Consider the following 11,631-nt stretch of genomic DNA (forward strand, 5'->3'; position numbering starts at 1 on the left):
CTCCGCGCCGCCTCACTGGCAACTGTGATCTTAGGTTTGGCTGATGCTGATTTATGAAGATGCGGAAAATGACTGTTGGCTGTAAGAGAATAATCTTATCTTCACACGCGAACTGCATTCTGTTGTTATTGCTGTTGTTGTTGTTTGTTGGTGGTGGTGGTGGTAGTGGTGATGGTGGTGGTGGTGGTGGTCGTGATGGGGGTGGCAGTAGTGCTGCTGATGGTGTGTGTGTGTGTGTGTGTGTGTGTGTGTGTGTGTGTGTGTGTGTGTGTGTGTGTGTGTGTGTGTGTGTGTGTGTGTGTGTGTGCCTGTGTGTGTGTGTGTATATATATATATATATATATATATATATATATATATATATATATATATATATATATATATATATATATATATATATATATATATATATATATATATATATATATATATATATATATATATATATATATACACACATAGATATGAAAGTGCATGTATATTATTCTATGTATGTATATTTAGATATAGAGTAAAAATTGCGCGCATTTGACAGATAACAACATTATTTGGTACTGAACTTCAGACCAGTACTGTTTTTCCCGAGGCCTTGATACAGGTCAAGGCATCTCTCAGGGTTCTGGCACAAGTATTGCCGTGCCGCCTCAAAGGGAGGGAGTCCCCGACAACAGCTCCCCGGCTCCTCACATTCCCCAGCCATTACTCAGCCGGGGGCGGGCAGCATGTCTCGGCCGGAAGGTGTGCCAACAGATCCTGGTTATCAAGAAATCAACCTCGAGCATATTTTGTAAACAAATCGTCAGATTTAAGCAAGATGAATGGTGACATTATAAAGCAAAGGCCATTAAAGCGGGCGATTTCTTGTATAACATTGTCTACAGGCCATTAGTGTTCCCGCGGGTGTTTGAGGCGCGGAGTGGCCGGCCAGGCGTCCCTTATCTTGGCGTTCCCTTTCATCCCACTAATGACTCACACAAAAACTGACAGAGTAAATTCACAATTGTGCAAAATCTTAAACTTCACGTCTTGAAAGTGACGTCGAAGGTCATAAAAAATGAAGTGTGGTTTTTCCTTGTCTTCCTCGTTTTTGCACATTAGTCGCGCCTCATATTCCCTGTTCGGATAAAGACTTTGTCAGCGTCAAAGAGATTTCCATCAATTTTGCAAATCTAGCGAGCGAGTTTGGCAGTGAAAGAGTGGCCGGGTGGGGCCAGCTGGCGGGGCGGCGGGCTAGGCGATCAGGTGATGCCTCTCAGCCGTGTGATGGCCGGTAATGGACTCTGCCGCCGTCACTGTGGAAAGAAGGGGCGGCTTCTCCTCAGAGCCGCGATGTGTGAGGGGCCACTGATTACTTGTAGAAGGTAGTATGCGTGGGTGCCGGCGCCAAACCAAATACACGGACATACGCTTCGTAAACACCCGCCGGGTCAACTCGCACGCCAAAATATTAGCCTCTTAAACCCGTGTTGTTTAGTCGTTTTTAGCCGAGGAGGGAGTAGGCTCTTTGATAGGATATGGATCTGTCATATCAAGGAGACATTTTTCCCTCTTCCTGTGCATCAAAATTTTGGCAGAGTGGGTGGAGGCGTCGTCAAGGGCGGACAGGGGCGCCGGGCACGACTCATCAAAGGTCGTGTTGGTGGTGTTTATGTTTGTGTGTGTGTCTATCCCCCTCTCTGCTTCACGCCTTTTTCCCTGTGCTTCCGTTTACTCCCTTCCTTCTCCACCAGCGCTTAGATCTGCGCCCATTATACATGAATGCTTTCCACAAATATATTAAACTCAATATATACACAGTGTTTGTTTTTATAAGCATTTTCCATTCATCGCCATTCACTTTCCTTTTATTTCACTTTGACTCCCGGTGTTTGTATCCTCTCTCTCTCTCTCTCTCTCTCTCTCTCTCTCTCTCTCTCTCTCTCTCTCTCTCTCTCTCTCTCTCTCTCTCTCTCTCTCTCTCTCTCTCTCTCTCTCTCTCTCTCTCTCTCTCACACACACACACACACACACACACACACACACACACACACACACACACACACACACACACACACACACACACACACACACACACACACAACTCCTTCCCCTATCTCCCCTTCCACCCCCTCTTCCTTCTCGTCTTACCCGCATAGCTCACGTCTGTACGGATTTCCTCTCCCCGTCTGCTTACCATCGCCTTACCTCGCTGTCCACGCCCTCGCCGCCTCCCTCCCGTTGGTCAGGCCGTCAGCAGGTCGTTAAGGGCAGTGATTAAAGTCATTAAAAAGATCACCACCGCAGCGGGCAGGTGTTCTGTGCGTGCGTCATGTCACCTGAATACACACACACACACACACACACACACAGACACACACACGCACACACACACAGGTGGGGACGCTCCTTGATGATCTTTAACAACGCTTGAAGGAAATAACAGTACGATGTTCTTCTTTGTATAACCTTAACTTACTTATTGATTTTTTTGTTCTTTTCGTGGCCAGGTGAGGCTCTGTAAGGAAGAGGAAAGTCACTACCTGCTGCTGCTGTACTGCTGGTGTTGCGTTCTAATACCAAAGATCTTGCTAATGTTTATGAGGCGTTTGTTATTCTTTTTATTATTGTTGTTATTGTTATCACTGTTATTATTGTTGTTGGTGCTGTTGCTGCTGTCACTGCTATTGCTGTTGTTGCTTTTTCTTGTTTTTACTATTATTCTTGTTGCTGCTGTCATTATTACTACTATTATCACTAGTGCCGTTATAACAACATTTACTACTTCTACTACTACTACTACTACTACTACTACTACTACTACTACTACTACTACTACTACTACTACTACTACTACTACTACTACTACTATCACCGTCTCCACAACACAACTACCACCAATACTAACATTAAGAAGAACAACAGCAACAGCAATAACACCAACAACAACAACAACAACAACAACAACAACAACAACAACAACAACAACAACAACAACACTAATAACATGAGTCACAGGCCGTTCCCGCTTCTCTGTGCCATGTCATCAATTTCCTTTCATTTGGCTGTCAGTCGCGGCGATTCCGGATGAAGACGTGAGCCGTATGGTCCTGTCATCAACGCGTGTGTGGGTTATTTGCGTGTTGACCCGTGTGCGTGTGGGTTTATGTATACCGTAAGTCTTAATCCGGTTGTATACACGTCCGGGAAGCGATCCGTAATGACCACCGGAATGGCCTCCTGTCTGGCGCCATTACGGGAGTGCTGGGTCACGTCTTCATGTGTGTGTGTGTGGGTGTGTGGTGTGAGTTGTCTTCCTTTCTCGTGTTCTTTGTTACTATTTTTCATCATCAAGCCGCTTTAGTTCAAGGAATCATCATTATCATCATCATCATCATCATCATCATTACATGCCGTATTTTAACTTTTTTCTGCCTTTCCTTTCACTGACGATATTTTAAGATGACACTTCTTTATCGTTTTATTAGTAAGGATGTTCACTGCATTGATAGAGAGGTTTGAGCCACAGCAACAGCAAGAACATAATTATTGCGCCACACCTGAAAAAAAAAAATACATGCATACATATTAGACGGCAAAAGTTGTTCAGATTGTTGGGAAATAAAACACACTTCAGTCTGGATAATATGAGAGTGACGATGTTAAAGATTAAATATTCAAAGTGAGGTTTAATCTTAGGTTGTCGGCGGCCAGAGCAGACTGCAAGGAGGGCAAGAGATGTCAGGGATTTATGTCACCTGCAAATTGTAAAGGAAGAGGGTTCACTTTCCCCAGAGACTCAGCTGAGACTGCATCCTCAGAGAAAATCAGGATTTCCCAACGACTTGATATTCACGTGCAAGATTTATTTATATTCGATGTAGTTTTGATCAGCACAATTTTTTAAAGCAGTCACATTTGTGAATTTGGAGCCCGATCACTCACAAAGAGAGAGAGAGAGAGAGAGAGAGAGAGAGAGAGAGAGAGAGAGAGAGAGAGAGAGAGAGAGAGAGAGAGAGAGAGACACGTAAGCGAGCATTCCTGTTTGTGTCACCTTCAAACCCAAGTGTGGAATGGTACAAAAGTAAAGAGAGAGAGAGGGAGAGAGAGAGAGAGAGAGAGAGAGAGAGAGAGAGAGAGAGAGAGAGAGAGAGAGAGAGAGAGAGAGAGAGAGAGAGAGAGTGGGGGGAGGGGGATGTGTGTGGGCAGATGAAGGCTAGAGGTCATACCTGTATACAGACAAAACTAACCTGCGACTCATCGATGCCACCACCTACACCACCACCACCACCACCGCCACTACCACCACCACCACAACCACCACCACCAGACAAGTATTGCACTCGCACAAGTGACACATGAGTGAGGTAAAAAAGAGAGAAAGTAGGAAAAAAGAAAAATGGTTCCTTACACTTTACAGAAAACGTGTTCAGCATGAGCGAAGTCAAAGAAAAAAATTACGAAACGGTTCCTTCTACTTTGCAGGGAACTCGTGCAGCATGCAAGAATAGATTTTCCCTCACTGCGGCAACAGCGTCGTTAACAGCATCTGGCGTGATGCTGGAGGCGCCACCAGCAGCCTCGCTCCGCCTCCACTAACGGTGCTGGTAACCTCATAACTAGAAAGGCGACAACGACCCTGCTTAGGCCTCCTGCCTCGGCATATCTCACTTATCCGAGCATTAACAGGAAGGGCGGAGTCATTTTAATCTCCTCACTGATGTCGTTTATGAGTCAAAATTGCCGTGGTAATGACAGAGGGACGCGCTGAGATGGTCTTCCCTTGCTGTGCCTGAGAAGCCAAGACGGTGGGAATCAGAACGTCTTCCGCGGGTGTTAAGGCCGGGAGGTACTGAGCTTAGCCTTGCGGCGCCACACATGGTACCAGGGACTTCCAACACATAAGTGAATCCATGCGAGGAATAGAGATGCATATCATTAATAGTTTATAAAGAATGTGCCTGGGAAAGAAAGACTGGGGAAGACTGAAATGAGAAACTAGAAGAGGTTGGTAACAATAGGTGAAGCTTAGTTTGCATGCAGATTTCAGGCCATTTATAGTCGTCCGGCGAGGATGTCACATGACGACTGGTTTGTTTGAAGTCTTTTTGTCTTCTGTAACTTCCTTCTCTTCACCTAGATGACGATTTTTGCTTCACTTTGTTTTGCTTTGTGTGTGTGTGTGTGTGTGTGTGTGTGTGTGTGTGTGTGTGTGTGTGTGTGTGTGTGTGTGTGTGTGTGTGTGTGTGTGTGTGTGTGTGTGTGTGTGTTTGTGGGGTGTGTGTGTATTGAAGAGGTGCAGCAGGCCATGGAGCATCCCCTCCTTAACGGCCCTGAAGCAAGCAGAGGGAAGCAACGGGTGTTTGGGGAAAAGCTAATGTACTAAGTGCATGCTTGTATGTAACGGTGTGTGTGTGTGTGTGTGTGTGTGTGTGTGTGTGTGTGTGTGTGTGTGTGTGTGTGTGTGTGTGTGTGTGTGTGTGTGTGTGTGTGTGTGTGTGTGTGCTGGAGTCTCCAAAAACGAGCGCACAAATGTGTATATTCGAAGATACAAGAGAAAATGTATTAATAAATAAACTTATCTCTGCTTGCCAAATTTTATCCTATTCAAAGCAGCGACAGAAAACTGCGACTGATTCAGACCCCCGTTATCTCTCTCCCTCTCTCTCTCTCTCTCTCTCTCTCTCTCTCTCTCTCTCTCTCTCTCTCTCTCTCTCTCTCTCTCTCTCTCTCTCTCTCTCTCTCTCTCTCTCTCTCTCTCTCTCTCTCTCTCTCTCTCTCTCTCTCTCTCTCTCTTGTAACCTGTTATGGGAGATGAATTCTACAAAATGACTTTACCTTCACTTTACGGAAAACAGGATGCAGGTGATGCTGACGTGACCCAGGGAGGTATTGAACTCCTGGTCTTGGGTCACTTCGGTCACCAAACTTCGCTATCTTTTTGGCTGTGAAATCTTGGGAGCATTCTGTACCATCTGTCTTACATGTTCCCGGCCGTGAGTGTGATCGGGTGAGCTGTACGTGCTGTGTAGATCTCCGGTGTATTCAAGGAGGATGTTTTTTTGTGATTGATTTTCATGATTCGAACTGTATTGCTGTTATTGGTGTTAGGATTGGAATTGTGTGGTGGTGTTTATCTTGTTGTTGTTGATGTTTTGGTTGCTGCGGCCGCTGCTACTTTTATTGTTCGCTTTTTTATCCTCTTCTTTTACTTATTTTTTCATTTTTCGTTTGTTTGGTTGTTTGTTTTTCTTTAATTCTTAATTTTTTCTTTTTTTTCTTTTTTGTTTTTCTTTCTTTCTTTCTTTCTTTCTTTCTTTCTTTCTTTCTTTCTTTCTTTCTTTCTTTCTTCTTCTTCTTCTTCTTCTTCTTCTCCTTCTTCTTCTTCTTCTTCTTCTTCTTCTTCTTCTTCTTCTTCTCCTCCTCCTCCTGTTCAGCTCTCATGGCGTGATAATGTGGTAACTGTCCTAATGGAGGTGATGGCTGGAGTGGTAATCACTCCACGTTGGACCGATGCTATGAAGTTGTTTCTGTCCAGTTAGTCACACAAACCCAGCTGTTCCTTACTAGGCCTTAAGCTACAGTACTGGGTGTGATGCGTTGAAAGTACGTAAATGGTGGTGCGAATTGTAGTAGTAGTAGTAGTAGTGGTGGTGGTATTGGTGGTGGTGGTGGTGGTAGTCATGGTGGTAGTGTTGGTGGTGGTGACGGTAATCTTCCTGAAAAGTTTACATTTACTGAGTCCAAGCTGGGTAGGGAAAGATTTCGTCAGTCCTCCTCGTTAATTCAAATATCGCGCCAGCCTCAGTCTCTCCCTCCCCCAAAGAAGCGGCTCTCCCACGTCCATTCTTCTAATCTTACCGACATTTGTCACTCTTTAAACTTTCTGATCGCATGTTGCACCATTTATAAATCAACATGACTATCGTTATTATTATCTCCTCCCAGCTTCACCTGAGCAAAGTAGTAATTAATGTAAATTCATCAAGCATTTTCTTTTTCTTTCATCGAGGCTGTCGGTCAGTGTTTACTCGTCACAGTTGCTCGGGGCGCCGGCGTGCATTGTGTCTAGCCTGATGTCTGTTAATTCGCTTGTGCTAGTGATATTTAAAGCTTTCCGGGACAATGGAGGTGTTGGGGAAGGAGGTAAGTGGTTCATAAGTGTTGGGTGTGCCGAGGAACGAGGATTTAGGTGTAAGAAGGGTGATTCAAGATATTAATGTGATGAGTGGTGAACGGCAGGCTTCTCAAGTTAGACCAGTCAGTGATGGAGACCGCGATCCGTCCTTCAGTATGTCCATTTTCTTTATTCTTCACCGGATTATGCCTTTACCACAACGGTTCTTACTTATACGTTGTGTTTCAGCTTCATAATATTTCGCTTCTTGTTACTGGCCAAAAAATCAGTTAGCATCTTATTATTTTGGCTTTCTTCCCTCCCCCAATTTGTCTCCGAGTCCTTCCTCCACTGCGTCAAGTAATAGACTCGTCCACACTGGTGACTGTTCTTGGAGTAGTTAATCTGCAGTTTTCCGAACGCTTACATTCCTGTTGAGCTCTTAAAATGCGAGTAATGGATACATCAATTAGTGTCACTTGTCATTATTCTTAACAATACTGCAAACATTGCTACTAGCACTGCTTATACAACCACCACGTTTGCTGCCTTAGTCCAATTTGACTTTTTTGATTGATTGTCTAGCTTTTTTTTTTTTTTTTTTCAGTGTACTGTTCTGGACACTTCTGCTACCGCTACTGTATACAACACTAATGCGATAGTTCTTACTATTATGTAATGTCATTACTTCTCCCGCCATAGACCAGTTTTACGTTACTGAGTGATTGAGTATTGTTATTACTTTCAACATAGTATTTTTAGCAGTAATACATCAACTACTATTTCCGCCAGTTAATTAATGAATATGAATATTATTGGTATCGATATTACTCTTGTACTTTCGGAGAGTTTTATCGTATACATAGATTGATTAATTATTGTCATACAATATAAGGTTCCTAACACCACCATACCCACTACTATCTGCAGTACAAATACAACAACGACTGTTTTTGATACCACTGCTACTTCTGCCGCCAAAGCCACGGCCGCAGCCACACTTACGACTGTAACCCCAAAATATTCACAGCCGCACCCTGTTCCCCCTCTCCAGGATCAATTCTGGTCACGTCTTCATCAGTTTGTGCGTAAAATCAGGACTCACTCGACATTTGTATAAAAGTCGCAAAAAAACAAAAAAAAAAAGCAGCAGTGATGTAGAATATAATGCGTAGAGGAAGAGAATGGCTGAGGGCTTGAGGCTGAGAACCGGTTGATGGGACGTGACTGCCAGGCCGCGCTCCTTATCTCCTTCAGTGGATGTTTAGTTTAGCTAATTCGATTAACCAAGATTTTTTGGGGGAGGGAGGGAGGGAAGGAGGGAGGGAGGAGACGGAGTGACGGGAGGGAGTAGGGGAGTCATCATCTTACACAGTGGAGTTGAAGCAAGAGGCATTTCAGTATTGATAAAGTTATTTACACGCACGAGTACACAAAGGCAGGGTGTAAAAGCAAATAAATAACGCGAGGGTTACACAGCAAAGTGGATCGGCATCATGTTTATGGCGGGTGGATGAAGGGATAACTTTGGGCTCGAGGACAAGATGAACAATAAATTCCACTAACAGGAAGTGGCGGTAGACACTAGAGGAAATTTAGTGTGAAATGTTTTATTTATCATTAGCATTTTTTTTGACGAAAAGTGAAGACTTGTATAATCCTACGTCAAAGAAAACGGAAACTGTCGCCATAAACAGCCTGACGCAGCACCGCCGACTGAAATATTGCGGATATAACTTTGCCTCTGAATTCACGAGTGGTATCGAAGACTCGCCGCGATGGAGGGCACCGCGAAGATAGTCCACCGCGCTCCTCGTAGGTGGGATTTTGCTTTGTGCCGTCCGGTGTTGTAGTAAACTTAAGGAGCTATACCTACCAGAGAAAGAGAGAGAGAGAGAGAGAGAGAGAGAGAGAGAGAGAGAGAATAATTTGTTCAAGTGCACAGCAATCCATGTCGAATCTTACTTTAAAGCAATCCTTAAAAAAAAAAAGAAGAAACTTGATGGGCACAACCATTCATACATATACTTATACATCCATAAATAATTAACAAATACATAAATACACATAAACGTCCACACCGTTACTTGTAACTTCCAGCCATTACATCAACATATATTTTCTCTTGCTCTTTTTTTCGCTCCTTTTTTGTTCTTTTGCTTCTTTTTCTTGCGTGCGTGTCTCCCCATAAGCGTCGTGGAGATGGAGTGAGTCTTCTTGGCCAGGATGCGCAAAAACAAACTATCTATATTCAGGGGAGTGAGGCGTCCAGATTACAATTATAAGAGCAGTGCCATAATTACAGCGCGCAGACGTGGCAGCTCGTAGCGTTGGCGGACATCTCCATCAGCGCCGGCCAGAACCTGTTGGCGGGCGGCGGCCGAGCTCACCGCCCCCAGCAGGAGTTCCCCGACGCCTCTTGCCTTGGCAGCGGGCGGCTCCACGCGGGGCTGCGGTGGCTCCCTCCTGTCATGTCCATACTCTTTGTCTGTCTGTCTGTCTGTTTGTTTTTCTGCCTGTCTATGTGTCTGTCCGTCTGTGTTTCTCAGTCTCTCTCTCTCTCTCTCTCTCTCTCTCTCTCTCTCTCTCTCTCTCTCTCTCTCTCTCTCTCTCTCTCTCTCTTATTGTAATTGTCATTTGATCTTATATATCTATACTTATTATTTTTTTTTTGTTATTCTTATCATCATCGTCATCATTTTCGCCATTGCCAGCATTGTTGCTGTTAATCATCTCTCTCTCCCCGGGCGTTCCTCGAGGCTGGCGCGCCGCGGACCATTGATGGAGGTGCGCTGGGGACGTGTAGTCTGACGGCCGCCTTCCCCTGAAACAGAGTTCTCATGACACTTATGGTCAAAATGGTTGAGCTTACATTATCGGTGACCGCTTACACACGCAGACATGATGACCGAACGTATAATTTGCTGACCATAAACCGTCTGCTCGAGGGATATATTGCGCAAAAACTAATCTGTTCTTTACGGACTTGCGGTTCGACTGTCCGCAGTTCATTTAGCAAACCTGGAATAATTTGCATTCATTTGCAGGTTAACGGGGCGGCGAGCTTCTGTGCGGGTATTGAGACGTGTTTTTGGCAAATAAGATTTTGGTTAACATTAGTAAATGCACGAGGTTACTGGCTTGGCAGTAGTGCCCGCCCACCCCCTCAACAACCCTTCTCTCTGCTGAACTTGCGTCTCACACTCCCGAGTCTTGTCCTGCTTCATCCTCCATCCTTCACTTCCACTCCACCTTAACTTTTTAACTATCCTTCCTCTCACTGCAATCCTTTCGATCTTCGTCCTAGTTTACCTGTGCACCACGTCACCGCTGGGAGACGAACTTTACGCAGGTCGCTTCAGGGGTACAGGACTAAGGGAAAGACGCAAAGATGCTCAAATTCCTTCATCGTTCACTACCACACTGATCTCTCCGCCCACCCACCTTCCCCACCTTAAATACACTGTTAATGGTAACTATGATCTGAGTGACGTCGTTTCTTTGCTCAAAACTATATACGTAACTGTATACGTATAATGGTCTCGCGCGCCACACCCTTGAGATAAGAACACCGCGGCTCTCAGTCGTTCTGTGGCGGAACCATAAATACCCTCGCAGGTCGGGTCCCATCCACGTGACGACTGAGTGCTTTGGTCCTCCTTTCTCTGCATCAGTTAAGGCAACGCTCACGCTCTTTCATTTCGTGTCTTTCTTGTGGTGGGCGTTAATGTATCAGATATCTGTGCCCGGTGATTACTGCCCTATTTCGTTTCTTTCTGGTGCTTTATGCCGGTATCGCATCAAAGGCAGTCCTTGTGCAGATGTGCGGAAGAACCCGATTTTTCACGTTCCCCGTCATTAATCTTGTAGAAATTCCCAACATCTGGTTTAGACTTAATCGTGTTTCTCGCTAGATATATGGCTGCCGTTTATTTCCCAGCCCTTGCTCTGCTGTGTGTAGTACTATCGCTCGACAATTCTCCGGGAAGAGCACACTGTGACGCATTATCCCTTGTGTGCACCCTCACTGTGCAGCGGCTGGCGTGGATGGCCCGTAATGCTGTCCATGTTAGTATCTCGCATTATATATATATATATATATATATATATATATATATATATATATATATATATATATATATATATATATATATATATATATATATATATATATATATATATATATATATATATATATATATATATATATATATATATATATATATTTTTTTTTTTTTTTTTTTTTTTTTTTTTTTTTTTTTTTTTTTTGTGACACCGTAGAGATAAGTCAGCGATTATTGACTCCCTTTTCATTATTTTTCCTTACGTCTTGCCCAGCTGTAGACTACATTGCCCAGCCCCCATCCTCTTGGTGGAAGATGCTGCTCTTCTAATTCATTCACAGCCTGTATCGGTACATCCTTGCTACACCAACTATTCCAAAGACACGAAGTTGCCCTCGCTCACATTGACACGCCAGGCAAGTCTTAAGGTTCAGAGATAAGGAACAAACAACTATTTAGCACCACCACCACCAC

At 44.2% G+C, this 11,631-nt stretch overlaps 1 long non-coding RNA gene across 2 annotated transcripts in view; it reads left to right on the top strand.

Moving 5' to 3' along the window:
* Positions 1 to 5,528, top strand: part of LOC135114446 (uncharacterized) — a 246,405-nt gene extending 240,877 nt beyond the window's left edge. For both annotated transcript variants that reach the window (XR_010275498.1, XR_010275499.1), the window contains exon 8: positions 4,462 to 5,528. This is a non-coding gene — a long non-coding RNA (uncharacterized LOC135114446). The remainder of the gene's footprint in view (positions 1 to 4,461) is intronic.
* The last annotated feature ends 6,103 nt before the right edge of the window (positions 5,529 to 11,631 follow it).

Source organism: Scylla paramamosain, chromosome 27 (assembly GCF_035594125.1).
Source record: "Scylla paramamosain isolate STU-SP2022 chromosome 27, ASM3559412v1, whole genome shotgun sequence".
NCBI classification, from domain to species: domain Eukaryota; kingdom Metazoa; phylum Arthropoda; class Malacostraca; order Decapoda; family Portunidae; genus Scylla; species Scylla paramamosain.